Source organism: Eubalaena glacialis, chromosome 2 (assembly GCF_028564815.1).
Source record: "Eubalaena glacialis isolate mEubGla1 chromosome 2, mEubGla1.1.hap2.+ XY, whole genome shotgun sequence".
Lineage (NCBI taxonomy): Eukaryota > Metazoa > Chordata > Mammalia > Artiodactyla > Balaenidae > Eubalaena > Eubalaena glacialis.
Window position 1 is genome coordinate 152,085,776 of NC_083717.1, and position 24,102 is coordinate 152,109,877.

The 24,102-nt window shown below is 37.0% G+C and overlaps 1 protein-coding gene across 1 annotated transcript in view; it reads right to left on the minus strand.

The window, feature by feature from the left end:
* SLC35F4 (solute carrier family 35 member F4) overlaps positions 1-24,102 on the minus strand; it is a 284,343-nt gene that overhangs the window by 31,279 nt on the left and 228,962 nt on the right. The window lies entirely within an intron of this gene.

A 24,102-nucleotide genomic window follows, 5' to 3' on the forward strand; every position in this document is an offset into this window, starting at 1 on the left:
AATGTTTCATAGTTCTCAGCATGTAAGTCTTTCACCTCCTTGGTCAGGTTTACTCCTAGGTTTTTTTGTGTGTGTGATTTTAAAGGGAATTGTTCTTTATTTTTACATTCTCTTTCTGATTTTCATTGTTAGTGTAAAGAAATGCAACCAATTTCTGAATGTTAATCTTGTATCCTGCTACTTTGCTGAATTCATTTATCAGATCTAGTAGTTTTTGTGTGGGTCCTTAGGGTTTTCTATATATAGTATCATGTCATCTTCATGTAGTGACAATTTTACCTCTTCCCTTCCAATCTGGATACCTTTTATTTGTTTTCTTGTTTGACTGCTGTGGCTAGGACTTCCAATACTATGTTGAACAGAAGTGGTGAGAGTGGGCATCCTTGTCTTGTTCCAGATTTTAGTGCAAAGACTTTCAGCTTTTTACTGTTGAGTATCATATTGGCTGTGGGTTTGTCATAAATAGCTTTTATTATGTTGAGATATGTCCCCTGTATACCCACTTTGGTAAGAGTTTTTATCATGAATCGATGTTGAATTTTTTCAAGTGCTTTTTCTGCATCTATTGAGATGGTCATGTGGTTTTTAAATTTTCTTTTGTTAATGTGGTGTATTACATTGATTGATTTGTGTATGTTGAACCATCCTTGTGAACTTGGGATGAATCCCACTTGGTCATGGTATATGATTTTTTTTAATGTGTTTTTGGATTCAGTTTGCTAATATTTTGTTCAGAATTTTTGCGTCTATATTCATCAAAGATATTGTCCTGTAATTTTCTTTCTTGGTGGTATCTTTGTCTTTGTCCATTCTAAATGTAATAGTCTGTAATAGTTTGCTTTTGGTATCAGGATGATCGTGGCTTCATAGAATGTTTTTGGGAATGTTCCCTTCTCTTCAATCTTTCAGAAGAGTTTGAGAAGAATTGGTAAATATAAGTTCTTTGTATGTTTGGTAGAATTTGCCTGTGAAGCCATCTGGTCCTGGACTTTTGATTGCAGGGAGTTTTTTTATTATTACAGATTCTATTTCACTTCTAGTGATTGGTCTGTTCAAATTATCTATTTCTTCTTGATTCAGTTTTGGTGGGCTCTATTTTTCTAGAAGGTTGTCCATTTCTTCTAGGTTGTCAAATTTGTTGGCATATAATTGTTCATAGTATTCTCTTATGGTTTTTTGTATTTCTGCGGTTGAGACTTTTCCTTTTTCATTTCTTATTTTGCTTATTTTGGTTCTCTCTCTTTTCTTCTTGATGAGCCTGGCCAGAGGTTTGTCAATTTTCTTTACCCTTTCAAAGAACCAGCTCTTGGTTTTATTGATTTTTTTCTATTGTTTTTTAAAATCCCTATTTTATTTATTTCCTCCCTGATCTTTATTATTACCTTTCTTCTGCTGAATTTAGGTTTTGTTTGTTCTTGTTTTTCTGATTCTTTTAGGTGGTAGGTTAGGTTGTTTATTTGAGATTTTTCTTGTTTTTTTGAGGAAGGCCTGTATCGCTATTAACTTCCCTCTAAGAACTGCTTTTGCTGCATCCCATAGATTTTGTATGGTTTTGTTTTCACTGTCATATGTCTCAAGATATTTTTTAATTTTCTTTTTGATTTCCTCATTGACCCGTTGGTTTTTTGGTAGCATGTTTAGTCTCCATGTAATCGTTTTTTTCTCATTTCTTTTCTCTATATCTTTTGATTGGAGCATTTAGTCCATTTACATTTAAAGTAATTATTTACATGTATGTTCTTATTGCCATTTTGTTAATTGTTTCTGGGTTGTTTTCGTAGGTCTTTTTTTTAAAATTCTTTTATTCTTTTTTCTCATCTCTTGTGATTTGATGACTATCTTTAGAGTTATCTTTTTCTTTTTTGTGTGTGTATCTATTACAGATTTTTGGTTTTTGGTTACCATGAGGTTTTTATATAGCAATCTATATATATGCATGATTGTTTTAAGTTGCTGATTTCCTAATTTCAAATGCATTCCAACAACCCTGCATTTTACTCTCCTCCCCTCACAATTATTGCTTATTGTGAATATAGATGATTTTACTACTTTTGTCTTTTAACATTCCTACTGGCTTTGTGAGGGATGATTTCCTACCTTTACTGTGCATTTGCCTTTACTGATGAGCTTTCTCCTCACATGATTTTCATGTTACTCACTGTGTTCTTTTTTGCTTAGAGCAATTCCTTTAACATTTCTTTTAAAGCTGGTTTGGTGGTGCTGAACTCTTTTAGCTTTTGCTTGTCTGTGAAGCTTTTGATCTCTCTATCAAATCTGAACGAGAACCTTGCTGAGTAGAGTATTCTTCGTTGTAGGTTTTTCGCTTTCATCACTTTAAAAATATTGTGCCACACCCTTCTGGCTTGCAGAGTTTCTGCTGAAAAGTCAGCTGATAACCTTGCATGAGTTCCCTTGAACATAAAGTGTTGCTTTTCTCTTGAAGCTTTTAATATTCTCTATCTTCAATTTTTGCCATTTTATTTACAATATGTCTTGGTGTGTTCCTCTTTGGGTTAATCTTGTATGGTACTCTCTGTACTTCCTGGATTTGAATGTCTGTTTCCTTTCCCAGGTTAGGGAGGTTTTCAGTTATTATCTCTTCAACTATGTTCTCAACCCCTTTCTCTCTCTCCTCTCCTTTTTGGACGCCTATAATGCAAACATTAGTGCACTTGATGTTGTCCCAGAGGTCTCTAAATTGTCCTCATTTCTTTTTATTCTTTTTTCTGTTCAGCATAAGTGATTTCCACTACTCTGTCTTCCAGCTCGTTGTTTTGTTCCTCTGTATCATTTAGTCTACTGTTGATTCCTTCTAGTGTATTTTTTCATTTCAGTTATTGTATTCTTTATCTCTTTATATTTATTCTTTAATGTTTTCTAACTCTTTGTTAAAAACTTCTAACTTCTCACTCTGTGCATCCATTCTTCTCCCAATTTCTTTGATCATCTTTACGATCACTATCCAGGGAACTCTTTCTCAGGTAGATTGCCTGTCTCCACTTCACTTAGTTCTTCTTCTGGAGTTTTATCTTGTTCCTTCCTTTGGAATATGTTCCTCTGTCACCTCATTTTGCCTAACTTGCTATTTTTATTTTTATGTACCTGGTAAGTTGTTTATATTTCCTGACTTTGGAGAAGTGGCCTTCTGTAGGAGACATCCTATGAGTCCCAATAGCAAACTCCCCTCTTGTCACCAGAGCTATATGCTCTAGGGGTTCCTTCTATGAGGACTGTGTGGGTATTTCTGTGTGGCGAGCTGACTACACCAGTGGTCTGGTAGGTTTATTTGGCCCTGGTCTGGTTGGTTGCCAGATCCTGCCTTGTACAGATGCTGTCAGCTGCTGGTTGGTGGGGTCTGGTCATGAGGCAGCTGACTGCAGAACCCTGGAGGTCCCAGGGCTAGTGCTGTGTTACTGGTGGGCAGAGTCAGGATCCAGGAGAACCTGGGGCTGTTGCCCACCTATTGGTGGATGAAGCCAGGTCCTGGGGCTTGTGCCAGCCTACTGGTGGACAGAGCCATGTCCTGGGGTCTGGTTGTAGGGCCTAGGGGTACCAGAGCAGGTGTCAGATCTCTGGTAGGTGGGCTGGTTCCTGACAGGGTTGGCTGCGGGGGCTGGTGTCTTGAAGCTTGTGTTGGCCTCCTAGTGGGCAGGGACCAGGCCCAGCCAGTTCCAGGACAGGCCTAGTCCACAGACTGGGATGTTGCTGGTTTTTTTGTGGCTGGTGTCTGCCTGCTGGTGGGTACAGCTGGGTCTGAGGCTAGGACAAGCTCACTGGTGGGTGGGGCCTGGGCCCCACATGGTCTCTGGCTGGAGGCCCTGGGGGTCTTGGGTCTATTGCCTGTGCACTGGTGTGGGGGGACAGATCCTGGGCCCTCTGGTGAGGAGGGCCATGTCCAGAGGTGGCTGTGGACCCAAGGGGTCTTAAGGCAGCTTGTCTGCTGGTAGGTGGAGCTGTGTCAGTGTCCAGTTAACTGCTTGCCCTGAGGCATCTCAGTACTGGTGCCTGCAGACTGTTGGGCTGCAGTGGGACTGGGTTCTGTGGTAATAATCTAGAAGGAAGATTCCAGAATGGTGTTACCATGTGGTAGAAGGAGCTCCCCAAAATGACTGCCGGGAGTCTATGTCCCCAGGGTGAATTGGAGTTATCTCCTGCCTCTCCAGGAGACTCTCTAGAGCTCAGAAGGTAGGTCTGACCCAAGCTCCTACCAAATTACTGCTTCTACCCTGGGTTCCAGAGCATGTGAGACTTTGTGTGAGCCCCTTAAGAATAAAGTCTCTATTTCTCCCAGGCCTCTGGGACTCCCAAAATAAGCCCTGTGGCCTTCAAAGCCAAATGCTCTGGGGGCTTGTCTTCCCAGTACAGGACCCCTGGGCTGGGGAGCCTGAAGTGGGGCTCAGACCTCTCACTCCTTTGAGAGAACCTCTGCAGTTGTAATTATTCTCCTGTTTGTGGATTGTCCACCTGCGGGTATGGGATTTGTCTATATTGCTACTCCACCCCTCCTGCTGTCTCATTGTGGTTCCTTCTTTATATTTTTAGTTGCAGAATATTTTTTCTGGTACATCCTGTTTTTTTTCATTGATGGCTGTTCTGTTAATAACTGTGATTTTGGTGTGCCTGTGAGAGGAGAAGAGCTCAAGGTCTTCCTACTCTGCCATCTTGTGCCTCACAGTTATGTTTCTAATTGAATATTTTAAATTCAATTAAAAGAGGCTGTCTAAAATTCAGGGAACTCTCATTTATTCATGTTCTTCAAGAGGGGTGACACTCAGATACTCCAAGAGTAATTTTTAATTTATCTTTCAGGTATCTTTTATAATTTATGTTTACATGAGGTGTGCCTTCTTGTGTTTTCTTAGGTGAGTATCAGGTTTCATTTTGTGATTACTCAGCAGTTGTAGGTGGAAAGGAGGAAGTCCAAAAATGGGTTGAGTACCAAGTTGAGATGGGGTTGAGATAAAATATTGGCCATAGTTACTAAAAAGTTGGTAAATCACATGTAGTTAGGAAGTGTTGAATTTGTAAGCCAAACCAGTGATTTCTCTTTCTTCCTCATTTTCACTGCAGTGTTATGTCCTGGCTTCTCTATCTCCTGGTCCTTATGCAATATAGCTCAAATCTCATTGCCAGCTGCCAGCTGCCTCCCACTTGCTGATTCATGGAAGAGACCCGAGAATAGCTGAGCCACTGGAGACATTTAAACCATTGTCCTAAAAAGGCAAATTTAAACTCAGAGCCAGGCCCAGAGGCATGTTCAGAGCTTAGTCCATGAAACAGTCATCTCAGGTCCTGGAAATGAAGACGCTGGCCCATACTATATGGTCTTGTACTATCAATTAATATAAAGCCAGCCCTGACAAAAATAAATATTCAGAATGTCACCTGGGATACAGTCAAGGATCATAAGTAAATCATATTTATATTGTATTTTATATGCCACAGTGAGTGCCTGGGTATTGCAAATTCAGTTAGTGAACAGTGTTCAGACTTTGACAGGTATTGAGGATAAACTGCATTAGGAGTGAAGGATTGAAAGTCTCCCATTAGTCACACTTGATGGTCCCCGGCCCCTTGGAAAGACATCTGCTCACCTGAGCCATTGTGTTTGGGCCACCTTGTGCCATTTTTCATAATTGTCCAGGCATAAGAATATGGTTTCTTCATCTGCACTGGTTAGGCTCTGCATGCTTCCCAAATCAATTTAACTCAACAAGTAGTTATTAAGCACCTATTCTAAGGCAGGTATTGTGTAAGGAACAGGAGTTAGACAAATGATGAATACATGGTCCATGACTTCACGGAACTCTCGACATAGTATTGGAGTCAGACATGTAACCCGTTAACTATAATGTGAACAGGAGAGCAGGAAGAAAGGGAGTGAGTGGTTTATTCAGCCTGGAGTAGGAAAGGTTCTATGGGGCTTTGAAGGATGAGCAGGACTTTGCCAGGCAGAATTTTATGCTGAGTCAGAGAAAATTGTAGAGCAAATCCTCAAGAGTTGGAAGGTGTGTGCTATGAAACTTAATGGTAAGATGCTCAACTCTAAGGTGCTGAATTCTGAGTACAAAAGAGCACTGAAAATCCCATCCTTCTATCCTTGCCTGTTACTTGAAAAGGAACTTTGGTATAATTGAGATTCAGAGAGAACATAGTGGTTAAGAACACAGGTTGTTTAAATCTGGGGATACCTGGTAGGAATCTGGCTCAGCCATGTATAGTTGTACAACATTGAGCCAGAAGATGGCCATGTAATCTCTCTCAACCCATTTTCTCTCCTGTTCTACCCACATCTGAGGAGTGTTGTATGGATTAAATGGTCCATAGAACATACTCAAGAAATGTATACTGTTATTACTAATAATGATCAGGTAAACAGAAATGACCATTTGTACTATTTTATCAATCACGATGTTTGACTTCATGAAATAGAAATCCAAACTAAACTGGTTTAGCAAAAATGGGGAGTTTTTATGAGTTTAGCAATCAAAGGGTAGGATGGCCAGGGATGTTCCTAATCCTCAGGAACAGCTGGAACCCAGGGCATGGTGTAGCTGAACAGCACCCCCATTTCTCACTGCTGGATGCCAGATTCATTTCTCCTCACTTGGCTGCCACCTGCCTTTCTCTGCAGAAAACCTGGTTGTTCAAAGCCCCCAAGTTTCCAATCTCATAGCTTTAGCCTCCTGGGAGAAATCTAGCTGCCCATAGTCAAAAAATCTTGAAGAAAGAACTTGTATCTTTTACTGATTCCTGGTCCAATTTCTGTCACCAGACAACACTGCAACAGGCTGCAGCTCCCAGGAAAGTATGGGTGGAGCTGGGCAGACAGTGCCTTGGGTTTCCACTTAGAAGCTTCAAAGCAAAAAGGGCAAAGAAGAACTACAGCTGCTGAGTAAAGCAACTGCCTAAACAGATGGAGGACAAGGGGTGGGGGTCTCAGATAACAACTTGAAAAGCCAAGCTGATAAAGATTAATTGGGAAAAGGTCTTTGGAAAGTAGGTGAGAGAGAAGCAAAGTGTCAGGTGAGTTTCTGTGTGACTGAGTGCAAGATGACTTGGAAGATAATGGATAGACCAGACGCTATTATTCAAACAAGGGTCCTGCCATTGACTCTTATTTCCCATCAGCACAAAACATCAATGAAACATGTGGTTCTACTAAGCCCTACGCTGAAAACAGCTACAGATCTTATCCTGAGTTGCCCCAAACTATGGTGATTACCTGAAACACCACATGTACCACAGGCGCCCAAACCTAAAGATGGAGATAATGGAAACACAGAGGGCAATTACACAATCCAGGGGAGGGGAGAGGGGGGTGGGGTGAGAGGGGTAAGAGCTGCTATATGATAAGAAGCAGAATAGTATCCTGAAAAGACTTCCCTGAAAAGCAGGACACCAAGTGGTTGATAAATCACTTGACCTCTCTTTGTCTGCTTTGCTTCTGCTCTGAAATTTAATAATTGGACAAAATGATTTCCTAAATCCCTACAGCTTTCTCTTCTTTGATTTAAAGATTTTTCAAAGAAGCACCTGAAAATCATGTTTAATCGTACAACAAACTTTGTCTATTTTCAACCAATTTTTTTTTCTTAGCCATTTATATTAGTCAAGGTTCCAGAAGGAAGAGATAACAAACTCAAATTAGGATGATTTATTAAAAGGTGGTCAAGGTATAGGGCTATAGGGCAGTGCTTCTAGCATCACCTGGGAGCTTGTTAAAAATGCAAATTATCAGCAGCCATCTCAGACATATGAATCAGAAACTTTGCCATGAGGGTAACTAGTAACCCGGGTTTAAGGAGACCACCAGGCGATTCCAATGCAAGCTAAAATTTGAGAACCACTGTGGGTGAGAAACCAGAGCGGGTAGGGCAGTACCCAGGTTTAGCAACAGCTCTTACTGCACTTGGGCCTTAAAGGACAAGGGGAGGGAGTGATTAGAAAAATCTGGAAGGAGATGGTTGCCTGACATGAGTTATGACTTTTCATTAAGGTAGGCATTCATCTGGGGGATCCTGATAATACTCCCTTCCTTTGATATCCTATAGGGACTCCCCATTGGTTATTAAATTGAAGCCAGAGAGCAAGAAAGTCTGTTTTGTAGTTCCTAGAGTTTTACTGCCAGAGGCAGGTGTGGGAGGGGCAAAGAAGGCATCTGATATCCATGTTTCTACAATAATATTATAATCACAAAAATCAGGGGTTGGACCACGTGATCTTCTAGCATTAAGCTTCTTTAATTGATGATTCTTCCAATCAGTCTCTTGCAAATTGTATTTTAAACATAAAACTACCTTTGATGATTTTCATCTAAACTTTTATTAGTTTGTTTCTTTTAAGTATCTGTGAAGCTGTTGTAATCACTGACAAAACATCAAAGACAGAAATGTAATCCTGAATTTTGACCTGGAATTGGTTGGAAACCCTAATTATTACTGTGACATTTTGTCTTATAAAAAGAAAGAAAACATCAATAATTCAACAAAAGATTATGTGAAAAGCTGTATTTCAGCTTGTTGTCTCACATTCCATTGACTTCCAATGGCAGTAAATATTCCTTCTAGTAAAGGAATACTGTCATCAGCATTGGTTGGATTTTCAGAGAAGACCATATGGAATTTGCCAAAATTTCTTCTTTTTTAAAAAATTTAATTATAATTGATTTACAATATTATGTTAGTTTCAGGTGTACAGCTTCAGATTCTTCTCCATTATAGGTTATTAGAAGATGTTGAATATAGTTCCCTCTGTTATACAGTAAATCCTTGTTGTTTAGCTATTTTATATATAGTGGTGTGTATCTGTTATTCCAGTCTCCTAATTTATCTCTTCCCTCCTTTTTCCACGTTGGTAACCATAAGTTTGTTTTCTATGTCTGTGAGTCTTTCTGTTTTGTAAATAAGCTGATTTTTATTATTTTTTTAGATTCCACATATAAATGATATCATATAATATTTGTCTTTCTGCCTGACTTCACTTAGTATGATAATCTCTAGGTCCATCCATGTTGCTGAAAATGGCAATATTTCATTCTTTGTATGGCTGAATAATATTCCATTGTGTGTATATGTGTGTGTGTGTGTGTGTATATACACACACATATATATACCACATCTTCTTTATCCATTCCTCTGTTAATGGACTTTTTTCTTTTAATCTACCATATTCATTTCCTTTTTTAAAAAAGATTTATTTATTTATTTATTTATTTATTTATTTATTTATTTTTGGCTGCATCAGGTCTTAGCTGCAGCATGCAGGATCTTCACTGAGGCATGCGGGATCTTTCGTTGCGGTGCACAGGCTTCTCTCTAGTTGTGGCGTGTGGGTTTTCTCTTCTCTAGTTGTGGCGCGCAGGCTGCAGGGCACGTGGGCTCTGTAGTTGTGGTGTGCAGGTTCCAGAGTGCATGGGCTCTGTAGTTTTCAGCACATGGGCTCTAATTGAGGCACGCAAGCTCAGTAGTTGTGGCAAGCGGGCTTAGTTGCCCCATGGCAGGTGGGATATTAGTTCCCTGACCAGGGATCAAACCCACATCCCCTGCATTGTAAAGCGGATTCTTTACCACTGGACCACCAGGGAAGTCCCTGTTGATGGAGGTTTAGATTGCTTCCATGTCGTGGCTATTGTGAATAGCACTGCAATGAACATTGGGGTGCATGTATCTTTTTGAATTAGAGTTTTATCTTTTCCAGATACATACCCAGGAATGGGATTGCTAGATCATATGGTAACTCTATTTTTAGTTTTTCAAGGAGCCTCCAGACTGTTTTCCATAGCGGTTGCACCAATTTACATTGCTACCAACAGGGTTCCCTTTTCTCCACACTCTTTCCAGAATTTATTACTTGTAGACTTTTTGATGATAGCCATTATGACTGATATGAGGTGATACCTCATTGTGGTTTTGGTTTGCATTTTTCTAATAATTAGCGATGTTGAGCATTTTTTTCATGTGCCTGTTGGTCATCTGGATGTCTTCTTTGGAGAAGTCTATTTAGGTCTTCTGCCCATTTTTTGATTGGGTTGTTTGTTTTTGATATTGAGTTGTATGAGCTGTCTGTATATCTTGGAAATTAAGCCCTTGTCAGTCATATCATTTGCAAATATTTTCTCACAGTACATAGGTTGCCTATTCATTTGTTTATGGTTTCCTTTGCTGTGCAGAATCTCATAGGTTTGATTAGGTCTCATTTGTTTATTTTTGCTTTTATCTCTTTTCCCTTGGGAGACTGATCTAAGAAAATATTGCTACAATTTATGTCAAAGAATGTTTTGCCTATGTTCTTTTCTAGGAGCTTTATGGAGTTTTATGGTGCTCTGTCTTATATTTAGGTCTTTAAGCCATTTTAAATTTATTTTTGTGTATAGTATGAGGATGCGTCCTAACTTCATTGATTTACATGAAGCTGTCAAGTTTTCCCAACAGCACTTTTGAAGACTGTCTTTTCTCCATTGTATGTTCTTGTCTCCTTTGTTGAAGATTAAACCCACACACCTACTATTTCTGAGCTCTCTATTCTGTTCCATGATCTATATATCTGTTTTTGTGCCAGTACCACACTGTTTTGATTACTGTAGCTTCGTAGTATTGTCTGAAGTCTGGGAGAGTTATACCTCCAGCTTTGTTCTTTTTCCTCAGGATTGCTTTGGCAATTCTGGGTCTTTTGTGGTTCTGTGTAAATATTAGGATTATTTGTTCTAGTTCTGTGAAAAATACCATGGGTAATTTGGTAGGGATCACATTAAATCTGTAGATTGCTTTGGGTAGTATAGCTATTTTAATAATATTAATTCTTCCAATCCAAGGGCAAGGGGTATCTTTTCATCTCTTTGAATCATCTTCAGTTTCCTTTATCAGTGTTTTATAGTTCTCAGCATATAGGTCTTTCACACCCTCAGTTAGGTTTATTCCTAGGTATTTTTTTTTTTTTGACACAATTTTAAACAGGATTTTTTTTTTTACTTTATCTGATATTTCATGGTTAGTATAAAGAAATACAGCAGATTCCTGTATATTGATTGTGTACCCTGCTACCTTGCTGAATTCATTTATTAGTTCTAATAGTTTTTTAAATTGAAGTATAGTTGCTTTACAATGTTGTGCTAATTTCTGCTGTACAGTAAAGTGACTCAGTTATACATATATATACATTCTTTTTTAAAAATATTCTTTTCCATTATGGTTTATCCTAGGATATTGGATATAGTTCCCTGTGCTATACAGTAGGACCTTGTTGTTTATCCATTCTAAATGTAATAGTTTGCATCTACTAACCCCAAACTCCCAGTCCATCCCTCTCCCTCCCTCCCCCCCCCCCCAGCAACCACAAGTCTGTTCTCTATGTCTGTGAGTCTGTTTCTCTTTTGTAGTTAGGTTCATTTGTGCCATATTTTAGATTCCACATATAAGTGATATCCTATGGTATTTGTCTTTCTCTTTCTGACTTATTTCACTTAGTATGATAAACTAGTTGCATCCATGTTGCTGCAAATGGCATTATCTCATTCTTTTTTTATGGCTGAGTAGTATTCCATTGTATATATGTACCACATCTTCTTTATCCATTCATCTGTTGATGGACATTTAGGTTGTTTCCATATCTTGCTTATTGTGAACAGTGCTGCTATGAACATTTGGGTGCATGTATCTTTTTGAATTATGGTTTTCTCTGGGTATATGCCAGGTGTGGGATTGCTGGATTGTATGGTAGTTCTATCTTTAGTTTTTCAAGGAACCTCTATACTGTTCTCCATAGTGGCTGTATCAATTCCCACCAACAGTGCAAGAGGGTTCTCTTTTCTCCACACCCTTTCCAGCATTTATTTTTTTGTAGATTTTTTGATGATGGCCATTCTGACCAGTGTGAGGTGATACCTCATTGTAGTTTTGATTTGCATTTCTCTAATAACTAGTGATGTTGAGCATCTTTTCACGTGACCATCTATATGTCTTTGGAGATATGTCTATTAAGGTCTTCTGCCGATTTTTCGATTGGGTTGTTTTTTTTGTTGTTGTGTGAGCTGTTTGTATATTTTGGAGATTAATCCCTTATCTGTCACATCATTTGCAAATATTTTCTCCCATTGCATAGATTATCTTTTCGTGTTTTTTTCTTTTCTTTTTTTTTTTTAATGATTTCCTTTACTGTGCAAGAGCTTGTAAATTTGGTTATGTCCCATTTGTTTATTTTTATTTTTATTTCTATTCCCTTGGGAGACCTAAGAAAATACTGGTATGACTTATGTCAGAGAATGTTTTGCCTATACTCTCTTCTAGGAGTTTTATGGTGTTATGTCTTATGTTTAAGTCTTTAAGCCATTTTAAGTAAGTTTATTTTTGTGCATGGTGTGAGGGTGTGTTCTAACTTCATTGATTTACATGGGGCTGTCCAACTTTCCCAGCACCACTTGCTGAAGAGATTTTTTTTTTCCCATTTTATATCCTTGCCTCCTTTGTTGAAGATTAATTGACTGTAGGTGTGTAGATTTATTTCTGGGCTTTCTATTCTGTGCCATTGATCTATATGTCTGTTTTTGTACCAGTACCACACTGTTTTGATTACTATACCTTTGTAGTATTGTCTGAAGTCTGTGGGAATTATGTCTCCTGCTTTTTATTTTCCTGCTCAGGATTGCTTTGGCAATTCTGGGTCTTTTATGGTTCCATATAAATTTTTAGATTATTCTAGTTCTGTGAAAAATGTTATGGATAATTTGATAGGGAGCACATTAAATCTGTAGACTGTTTTGGGTAGTATTGCCATCTTAACAATATTAATTCTTCCAATCCAAGAGCATGGGATATCTTTCCATTTCTGTGAATTTCCTTTACTAATGTTTCATAGTTCTCAGCATGTAAGTCTTTCACCTCCTTGGTCAGGTTTATTCCTGGGTATTTGATTTATTTATTTATTGGTGTGATTTTAAAAGGAATTTTTTTTTTACATTCCCTTTCTGATTTTCATTGTTTGTTAGTGTAAAGAAATGGAACCAATTTCTGAATGTTAATCTTGTATCCTGCTACTTTGCTGATTTCATTTATTAGATCTAGTAGTTTTTGGGTTTTCTATATATAGTATCATGTCATCTGCATGTAGTGACAATTTTACTTCTTCCCTTCCAATTTGGATACCTTTTATTTTTCTGGTTTGCTGTGACAGGGACTTCCAATACTATGTTGAATAGAAGTGATGAGAGTGGGCATCCTTGTCTTTTTTCCTGAATGTAGCAGGAAAATTCAGCTTTTCACCATTAAGTATATTATATTGGCTGTAGGTTGTCATAAATAGCCTTTATTAAGTTGAGATATGTTCCCTCTATATCCATTTTGTTGAGAGTTTTTATTATGAATTGATGCTGAATGTTATCAAACGTTTTTTCTGCATCTATTGAGATGATCACGTGTTTTTTTATCTTTTCTTTTATTGATGTGGTGTATCACATTGATTGACTTGCATATGTGGAACCACCCTTGTGACCTTCGAGTGAATCCCACTTGATCATGGTGTGTGATCCTTCTTAGGTGTTGTTGGATTTGCTTTGCTAATATTTTCTTGAGGATTTTTGCATCTATAGTCTTCAAAGATATTGGCCTGTAATTTCCTTTTTTTGTGGTGTCTTTGTCTGGTTTTGGTATCAGGGTGATTGTGGTTTCATAGAATGCCTTTTGGAATAGTTTGAGAAGGATAGATATAAGTTCTTCCTTGTATGTTTGGTAGACTTCCCCAGTGAAGCCATCCACTCCTGGACTTCTGTTTGCAGGGAGTTTTTTAAATTATCATTTAAATAGATGTTTTTCACTTCTACTGATCAGTCTGCTCAAATTTTCTATTTCTTCTTGACTCAGTCTTGGCAGGCTGTATGTTTCTAGAAACTTGTCCATTTCTTCTAGGTTGTCTATTTTGTTGGCATATAACTGTTCATAGTAATTTCTTACGATTATGTGTATTTCTGTGGTATCGGTTGTTATTTCTCCTCTTTCATTTCTTATTTTGTTCATTTGGGTCCTCTCTCTTTTCTCCTTGGTGAGCCTGGCTAGAAGTTAGTTTGTCAATTTTGTTTATCAGTAACACTCTTCTTAGGTAAACATTTCACCCTAGAATTATTGAAAGGGGGCAGCATGGTAGATGGTTAATGCACAAGCAATATAAAAACTTTCAATTTGTACCACCTTTTTCTTTAAAGGCTGAAACCCCCCCAGCACAGTACCTTTTTTACTTATCAAGTACTATTCACTCTCTGTATCTCTAACAAACACTCTTGATTCATTTCATAGAGAAATATCTTTTTTTTTTTTTTTTTTTTTTTTGCTGCCCCATGCAGCATGTGGGATCCTAGTTCCCCGACCAGGGATCAAACCCACGCCACCTGCACTGGAAGCGCGGAGTGCTAGCCACTGGACCGCCAGGGAAGTCCCGAGAAATATCTTTTAAAATGACCTGGCTGACCCACAAAAGGAGAAATCAACAGTAACACAATAATAGTGGGGGACTTTAACACCCCACTTACATCAATGGACAGATCATCCAGACAAAAAATCAGTATGGAAACACAGGCCTTAAATATAGAGAGAGCATTCCATCTAAAACAGCAAAATACACATTCTTCTCAAGTGCACATGGAACATTCTCCAGGATTGATCACATGCCACAAAATGAGCCTTGGTAAATTTAAGAAAATTGAAATCATGTCAAGCATCTTTTCCAACCACAACACTATGAGATTACAAATCAACTACAAGAAAAAAACTGTAAAAAATACAAACACGTGGAGGCTAAACAATATGTTACTAAACAACCAATAGATCACTAAAGAAGTCAAAGAGGAAATCAAAAAATACCTTTAGAGAAATTAAAACAAAACAACTACACAGTGATCCAAAACCTAGGGGACATAGCAAAGGCATTTCTAAGAGGAAAGTTTATAGCAAGTCTTACCTCAGGAAACAAGAAAAATCTCAAACAACCTAACCTTATACCTAAAGTAACTAGAGAATGAAAAACAAACAAAACCCAAAGTTAGTAGAAGGAAGGAAATCATAAAGATCAGAGTAGAAATAAATGAAATAGAGACAAAGAAAACAATAGAAACAAACATCAATGAAACTAAAAGCTGGTTCTTTGAAAAGATGATAAAATTGATAAACCTTTAGCCAGACTCATCAAGAAAAAAAGGAAGAGAGCTCAAATCAATAAAATTAGAAACGAAAAAGAAGTTACAACTGACACCACAGAAATACAAAGGATCATAAGAGACTACTACAAGCAACTACATGCCAATGAAATGAACAACGTAGAAGAAATGGACAAATTCTTAGAAAGATACAATCTTCCAAAACTGAACCTGGAAGAAATAGAAAATATAAACAGACCAATCACAAGCCTTGGAATTGAAACTGTGATTAAACACAAGCCCAGGACCAGATGGCTTCACAGGTGAAATCTATCAAACATTTAGAGAAGAGTTAACACCTATTCTTCTGAAAGCATTCCAAAAACTTACAGAGGAAGAAACACTCCCAAGTTCATTCTATGAGGCCACCATCACCCTGATACCAAAACCAAAGATATCACAAAAAAAAATTTCAGGCCAGTATCACTGATGAACATAGACACAAAAATCGTCAACAAAATACCACCAAACTGACTCCAACAACACATTGAAAGGCTCTTACACCACGATCAAGTGGGATTTTTCCCAGGGATGCAAGGATTTTTCAATATTTACAAATTAATAAGTGTGATACACCACATTAACAAATTGAAGAATAAAAACCATATGATCACCTCAATAGATGCAGAAAGAGCTTTTGACAAAATTCAAAACCGATTTATGATTAAAAAACTCCAGAAAGTGGGCATAGAGGGAACCTACCTCAATATAATAAAGGCCATATATGACAAACCTACATTCAGCTAACATCAAACTAAATGGTGAAAAACTGAAAGCATTTCCTCTAAGATCAGGAACAAGACAAGGATGTCCACTCTCACCACTATTATTCAACATAGTTTTGGAAGTCCTAGCCACAGAAATCAGAGAAGAAAAAGAAATAAAAGGAATCCAAATTGGAAAGGAAGAAGTAAAACTGTCACTGTTTGCAAATGACATGATACTATACGTAGAAAATCCTAATGATGCTACCAGAAAACTACTAGAGCTCATCAATATATTTGGTAAAGTTGCAGGATATAAAATTAATACACAGAAATCTGTTGCATTTTTATACACTAACAATGAACGATCAGAAAGAGAAATTAAGGAAACAATCCCATTTACTATCGCATCAAAAAGAATAAAATACCTAGGAGACATGGAAGCAACGTAAATGTCCATCAACAGAGGAGTGGATAAAGAAGATGTGGTACATATATACTATGGAATATTACTTAGCCATAAAAAAGAATGAAATAATGCCATTTGCAGCAACATGGATGGACCTACAGATTGTCATAATGAGTGAAGTAAGTCAGAGAAAGACAAATATCATATGATATCGTTTATATGTGGAACCTAAAAAAATGGTACAAATGAAATTATTTACAAAACAGAAATGGAGTCACAGATGTAAAAAAACAAACTTATGGTTGCCAGGGATAAAGTCAGGGGGAGGGATTAATTGGGAGATTGGGATTGACATATACACACTACTATATATAAAATAGATAACTAATAAGGACCTACTGTATAGCACAGGGAAATTAACTCAATACTCTATAATGAGTATTGAGTACCTATATGGGAAAAGAATCTGGGAAAAGAATCCAAAAAAGAGTTGATATATGTATATGTACAACTGATTCACTTTGCTGTGTGCCTGAAACTAACACTACATTGTAAACCAACTATACTCCAATAAAAATGAAAAAAAAAAAGAAAATACCTAGGAATAAACCTACCTAAGGAGACAAAAGACCTGTACTCTGAAAACTATAAGACACTGATGAAAGAAATTGAAGATGACACAAACAGATGGAAAGATATACCATACTTTTGGATTGGAAGAATCAATATCATCAAAATGACTATACTACCCAAGGAAATCTACAGATTCAGTGCATTCCCTATCAAATTACCAATGGCATTTTTTCACAGAACTAGAACAAAAAATTTTTTAATTTGTATGGAAACACAAAAGACCCTGAATAGCTAAAGCAATCCTGAGAAAGAAAAATGGAGCTGGAGGAATCAGGCCCCCTGACTTCAGACTATACTACAAATCTACAGTAATCAAGACAGTATGGTACTGGAACAAAAATAGAAATATAAGTCAATGGTACAGGATAAAAAGCCCAGAGCTAAACACACGCACCTGTGGTCACCTAATCCATGACAAAGGAGGCAAGAATATACAATGGAGAAAAGATAGTCTCTTCAATAAGTGGTGCTGGGAAAACTGGACAGCTACATGTAAAAGAATGAAATTAGAACATTCTCTAACAGTATACACAAAAATAAACTCAAAATGAATCAAAGACCTAAATGTAAGGCCAGACGCTATAAAACTCTTAGAGAAAAACATAGGCAGAACATTCTTTGACATAAATTGCAGCAATATCTTTTTGGATCCACCTCCTAGAGTAATGAAAATAAAAACAAAAATAAACAAAAGGGACCTAATTAAACTTGAAAGCTTTTACACAGCAAAGGAAACCATAAACAAAATGAAAAGACAACCCACAGAATGGGAGAAAATATTTGCAAATGAAGCGACTGACAAGGGATTAATCTCCAAAATATACAAACAGCTCATGCAGCTCAAATCAAAAAACAAACAAATAACCCAATCAAAAAATGGGCAGAATATCTAAATCGACATTTCTCCAAGGAAGACATACAAATGGCTAAAAAGCACATGAAAAGATGCTCAACATTGCTAATTATTAGAGAAATGCAAATCAAAACTACAGTGAGGTATCACATCACACCAGTCAGAATGGCCATCATCAAAACAATCTACAAACAATAAATGCTGGAGAGGGTGTGGAAAAAAGGAAACCCTCGTATACAGTTGGTGAAAATGTAAATTGGTACAACCACTATGAAGAACAGTATGGAGGTTCCTTAAAAAACTAAAAATAGAACTATCATATGATACAGCAATCTCACTCCTGGGCATATATCCAGAGAAAACCATACTTCGAAAAGATTCATGTTCCCCAATGTTCATTGCAGCACTATTCACAGTAGCCAAGACATGGAAACAACCTAAATGTCCATCGACAGAGGAATGGATAAAGAAGTGGTACACATATACAGTGGAATACTACTCAGCCATAAAAAGATGAAATAATAAAAAAAAAAAAAAAAAAAAAAGATGAAATAATGCCATTTGCATTATTATTAATGGATGGACCTAGAGATTATCATACTAAGTGAAGTAAGCCAGACAAAGACAAATATCTGATATCACATATATGTGGAATCTAAAAAATTATACGAACGAAATTATTTACAAAACAGAAACAGACTCACAGACTTCGAAAACAAACTTATGGTTACCAAAGGAGAGAGTAGGGGAAGGATAAATTAGGAGTTTGGGATTAACATATAGACACTACTATATATAAAATAGATAATCAACATGGACCTACTATATAGCACAGGGAACTCTACTCAATATTCTGTAATAACGTATATGGGAAAAGAATCTGAAAAAGAATGGAGATATGTATAACTGAATCACTTTGCTGTACACCTGAAACTAACACACTGTAAATCAACTATACTCCAATATAAAATAAAAATTAAAAATAAAGAAATCAGCAAAAAATAAATAAAAAATAAAATGACGTGGCTGTTCATTATGTTATTATCCATATTTTTTGTATGGATTATATGTTTCATACTAAATTTTTTCCGAGACTTAATTATTTTATTTGAAATGATTATCAAATGCCCATTACTTAAAAACTAGAGTTTTGAGATGTAAAACTGAAATATTTGGGTATTTATAAATGCATATTAAAGTGACTTTAAAAAAAACCTTTTAAAAGCTAAGTCTTTGTTTACCTAAAATCTGTAATTTTTTGCAGGAAAAGACTAATAATTGTTACATTTCTGCTATACATATCTTATCTCTAAAACAGTATTAATTCTATCTGGAATATGATTTATTTTTCTCTGTCTGTAACTAACTTTAAAACTAAAGAGTACATCACTGCTTCCTATTTTTATGATGCAAAACTAAAAATGCCTAGCACTTACTTAACACTTTATATGTACTAAGATCTTTACATAAGATCTCCAGACATCACAACAATACTGTGGGGTGAATTTTACTATCCCCATTTTACATATGAGGAAAGTAAATCTCCATAGCCCAAGTAAGGATTAAAAATCAGATGTGTCCAGTTCCAAAGCCCATATTCTTTCCAATGTACTTTGCTGCCTTCGCATTTCAGCTGACCAGAATTGTTGAGCTCTTTCTGTATGCAAGAGGTTAACAATCTTGTTGGGAAGATAAGAGAATAAATATTCACAAGAATACCTAAGAATATGAAAGGAAAATAGTTCAGTGGTACATAAAGTAAGGACAATTATTGTTCAGAGGGTGGAGAGATTAATTTCGGACTGAAAAATTAGAGGATGCTTAGTAGAGGACGGTGGAGTCCAGCAGATCCTAAAGCAGGGCAGGGTTTGGATTGGAAGAGAGCCTAGAGCAGGGCAGGGTTTGGATTGGAAGAGAGCCCAGAGCAGCTTCCAGCAAAGCCAAGTGGGGATTTTGCCCTTTTAACTGTTAAGAACAAAAGAAGTATTTTGAAAAGGGATGATGGGTTGGAAGGAGAGTCTCATGAAGGCAAAACTTGCAGGAGAGGGCAGAATGCAAAGAATAGATAGAACCTGGAGGAAATGCACCTACTTGGAAAATTTTCAAGCAAAAACATGTTCTTTAAAGAGAAATGGGAAGTCCCTTTTAGTAACGTGTATTGCAGTGAGACCATTTTCCCCCTGCTAAGATGCAGGCATTCACATGGTAAAAATAGAAAGAACATCAATAATAATAGTATCTGTGCATATAAACTGGTCTTAGTTAGTCTTCCTGGTCATGACCTCAGTCTTGTGCAATGCAACCACAGCACCCCTCACCCAGGGCCTGTGTTTGCCAGAAGAGCTCCATTCTTTCTTAAGCAACCTGTATACTTGTCAAGCACATGTTCTAGATTTGTATTCTAAAGAAGAGCTTGAGGTCAAGATGCCTTTCTTCTGGTTCTCCTCCCCCAAATAAAATACCATCTTTAACACTTGCTCATTTAGATAATTTCTGACCCTCTAGCTCCCTACAGTATCAAGATTTTATTTCCTCAGTGCTGCCCAAGGATGATTCCCTTCCCTCAACTGTGTCCCTAATCACACCCATATTTTATTAAGTCTAAAGTTGTTTTCCTAACCTGGGTTACCTCTTATCTTGCCCACACCCAGTCTCTGACTACTCATGCTTGTTGCTCCTTATACCTTCTGTCATCTGTAGAATTAGATTATGGGTTAACCTTGATGATTTCTGCTGAACATTCATAGGAATCTGAAATGGATTTTAAAGTACTCCAAAGGGACCTAAGAAAGAATTTTGAATCTATGTGGCTGATCCTAGATGTGAATCAGCAGAGTATCACAAAATTGCCTTTAAAATTTTGGGGGTGATAGTCTTGGTCTTCAAAAATTTCCCAAATAATAGAAGATGTTTTTCATTGCAAAACAACAAATAATAATTTTTTAAAATCTCTGAGCCCAGTTAATAACTCCCTGAATGTTTTTAATGTGGATACCTTGGCCCTCTGTCCTATTTTTAACTGCCCAGCACCCAACTCCCTTCTCATTTAGGGGGAAGCTACCCTCTCCATTACATAATCCTTGGTGGAAAAGTGCCTCATATCCCAGAGTAGAAGCTAAAGGAAAGAGAAAACTCTCCCTGCCCCTGGCAATAGGGTGCAGACATGGTTTGGTTTCAGCTAATCAGACGCTTCTATCCAGAACTCTGAATCTCAGGTAAGCCAGGAAGGCTAAAGTTCCATGAGCAGCAGTGGCAGGCTGTCTGGTCAGGGTGTCGGTAGTGATGGCAACAGCAAGAACATGGCAGATTGTTTTAGCTGCTTAGCTGTAAAGGTCTCTTAGTTCCTGCACATTTTCCAAGGTTCTGTGAGTCTCTCCTCCCAAGTCCACCCAGTAAATCTCCTGTTTTCTAACAAGCCATATCCAACTTCTGAGGCTTCTGTGTCTGATACTGACTCTACAGGACCTTTGCATGCACCCAACCTCAAAGCTCCCTCCTGACCTGTCCTTCGCCCTTTATCTCTGAAGTTTTCACTCACTATTTCTCTTTGGATTGCAGCCATCTCTATGGGTGACCATCTTGGTTCTCAGGGAGGGGCCCATTGAGAGCATTTAGGAAGATTTTTGGGAATTCTTACCAGCTTTCCTATAAGAACCCAACAACAGACATTTTTAAGGGGGTATAGCAGGGTGTTACCTTTGCTGAACACCTGGGGGCAAGTTTTCCACTGGAAGAGAGCTGGCTGACTACCAGGTGAAGGTGGAGAGGGAGAATCTCTTAAGATGCACCAACCTCACTTCTCCCATTACTCCAGTCACTCTGATGCCAACAAGTAGAGATTCATTGGCCATACAGTGAAAAGGTCTGTTCTGTGGTTCTGAAATATTTACTTTAACCCATGAAAATAAAAAATTTAGAATCTATTTTAGAACATTTCCCAAAGAGATCATCTTAGTAAATTGAAGCAAAATAGATAAGAAAATGCTGTGCTATATGAAGAAAATAAAAGTGCTAATGGGCCTGGTATAAATTTATAGTTCAGCTACTCCTAGATTATTAAATGCAGTTCTGGAAATTGTGCCTTTGAATACACACTCTTTCTCTTAGTTGGTAAGATGCTGGCATTAATACTACACAACTATGAGAGCAAGGAATACTCCCAAATTCATTCTATGAGGACATTATCACCCTGATACCAAAACTAGACAAAGATACTACCAAAAAAAATTATAGGCCAGTATCTTTGATGAATATAGATGCAGAAATCCTCAACAAAATATTAGCAATCTGAATCCAACAATACATTAAAAGGGTCATACACCATGATCAAGTTGGGTTCATTCCAGGGTTGCAAGGATGGTTCAATCAATGTGATACACCACATAAACAAAAGGAAAGACAAAACCCACATGACTGTCTCAATAGATGCAGAAAAAGCATTTTACAAAGTTCAAAATCCATTCATAAAAACACTCACCAAAATGGGTATAGAGGGAACATATCTCAACATAGTAAAGGCCATTTATGACAAACTCACAACCAACATAATACTCAACAGTGAAAAGCTGAAAGTCTTCCCGCTAAATTCAAGAAAAAGACAAGGATGCCCACTCTTACCACTTGTATTCAACATAGTATTGGAAGTCTTAGCCACCACAGCACTCAGATAAGAAAAGCAAATAAAAGGTATCCAAATAGGAAGGGAAGGGGGTAAAACTGTCACTATTTGCAGATGACATGGTACTCTATATAGAAAACCCTGAAGTCTCCACACAAAAACTATTAGAACTGATAAATGAATTCAGGATAGTAGGATACAAGGTCAATATACAGAAATCTGTTGTATTTCTTTCCACTAATAATGAAATGTTAGAAAGAAGAGAAAAAACCCATTTAAAATCATGTCAAAAAGAATAAAATATCTAGGAATAAACTTAACCAAGGAGGTGAAAAACCTACACTCTGAGAACTATAAAACACTGATAAAGGAAATTAAATACGATACAAAGAAATGAAAAGTTATCCCCTGTTCTTGCATTAGAATTAATATTGTTAAAATGGCCATACTACTCAAAGCAACCTACAGATTTAATGCAATCCTTATCAAAACACCCATTACTTTTTTCACAGAACTAGAACAAATAATCCCCAAATTTATATGGAACCACAAAAGACCCAGAATTGCCAAAGCAATCTTGAGGAAAAAGAACAAAACTAAGGTATAACCCTTCCAGACTTCAGACTATAATACAAAGCTACAGTAATCAAAACAGCATTGTATTGGCACAAAAACAGACACATAGATCAATGGAACAGAATAGAGACCCTAGAAATAAACCCACACAACTATGGTCAATTAATCTATGACAAAGAAGGCAAGAATATACAATGGAGAAAAGACAGTCTCTTCAACAAGTGCAGTCGGGCAAGCTGGACAGCTACATGTAATCAATGAAATTAGAACACTCCCTCACACCATATACAAAAATAAACTCAAAATGGTTTAAAGATTATTGTAGCTTTGTAGTATATAGTCTGAAGTCAGGGAGCCTGATTCCTCCAGCTCTGTTTTTCTTTCTCAACATTGCTTTGGCTATTCAGGGTCTTTTGTGTTTCCATATAAATTTTAGGATTATTTGTTCTAGTTCTGTGAAAAATGCCATTGTAATTTGATAGGGATTGCATTAAATCTGTAGATTGCCTTGAGAAGTTCAGTCATTTTGACAATATTGAGTAACATATACACACTACTATATATCAAATAGATAACAGGGACCTGCTGTATAGCACAGGGAACTATACTCAATATTTTGTTATAATCTATTAGGGAAAATAATCTGAAAAGGTGTATATATATATAGATAGAGATATATATAGATAGATAGATAGATAGATAATATATCTGACTGAATCACTGTGCTGTATACCTGAAACTAACACAATGTTGTAAATCAACTATAGTTCAATTTTAAAAAATGGTTTAAAGACCTAAATGTAAGACATGACACCATAAAACTCCTAGAAGAAAATACAGGCAAAACATTCTTTAACATAAATTGTAGTAATATTTTCTTAGATCAGTCTCCCAAGGTTAAAGAAACAAAAGCAAAAATATAAAATGGGATCTAATCAAACTTATAAGCTTTTGCACAGCAAAGGAAACCATCAATAAAATGAAAAGACAGCCTACACAATGGGAGAAAATATTGGCAAATGATGCAATAGACAAGAGATTAATATCCAAAATATACAAACAGCTCATACAACTTAATATTGAACAAACAACCCAATCAAAAAATGGGCAGAAGACCTAAATAGACATTTC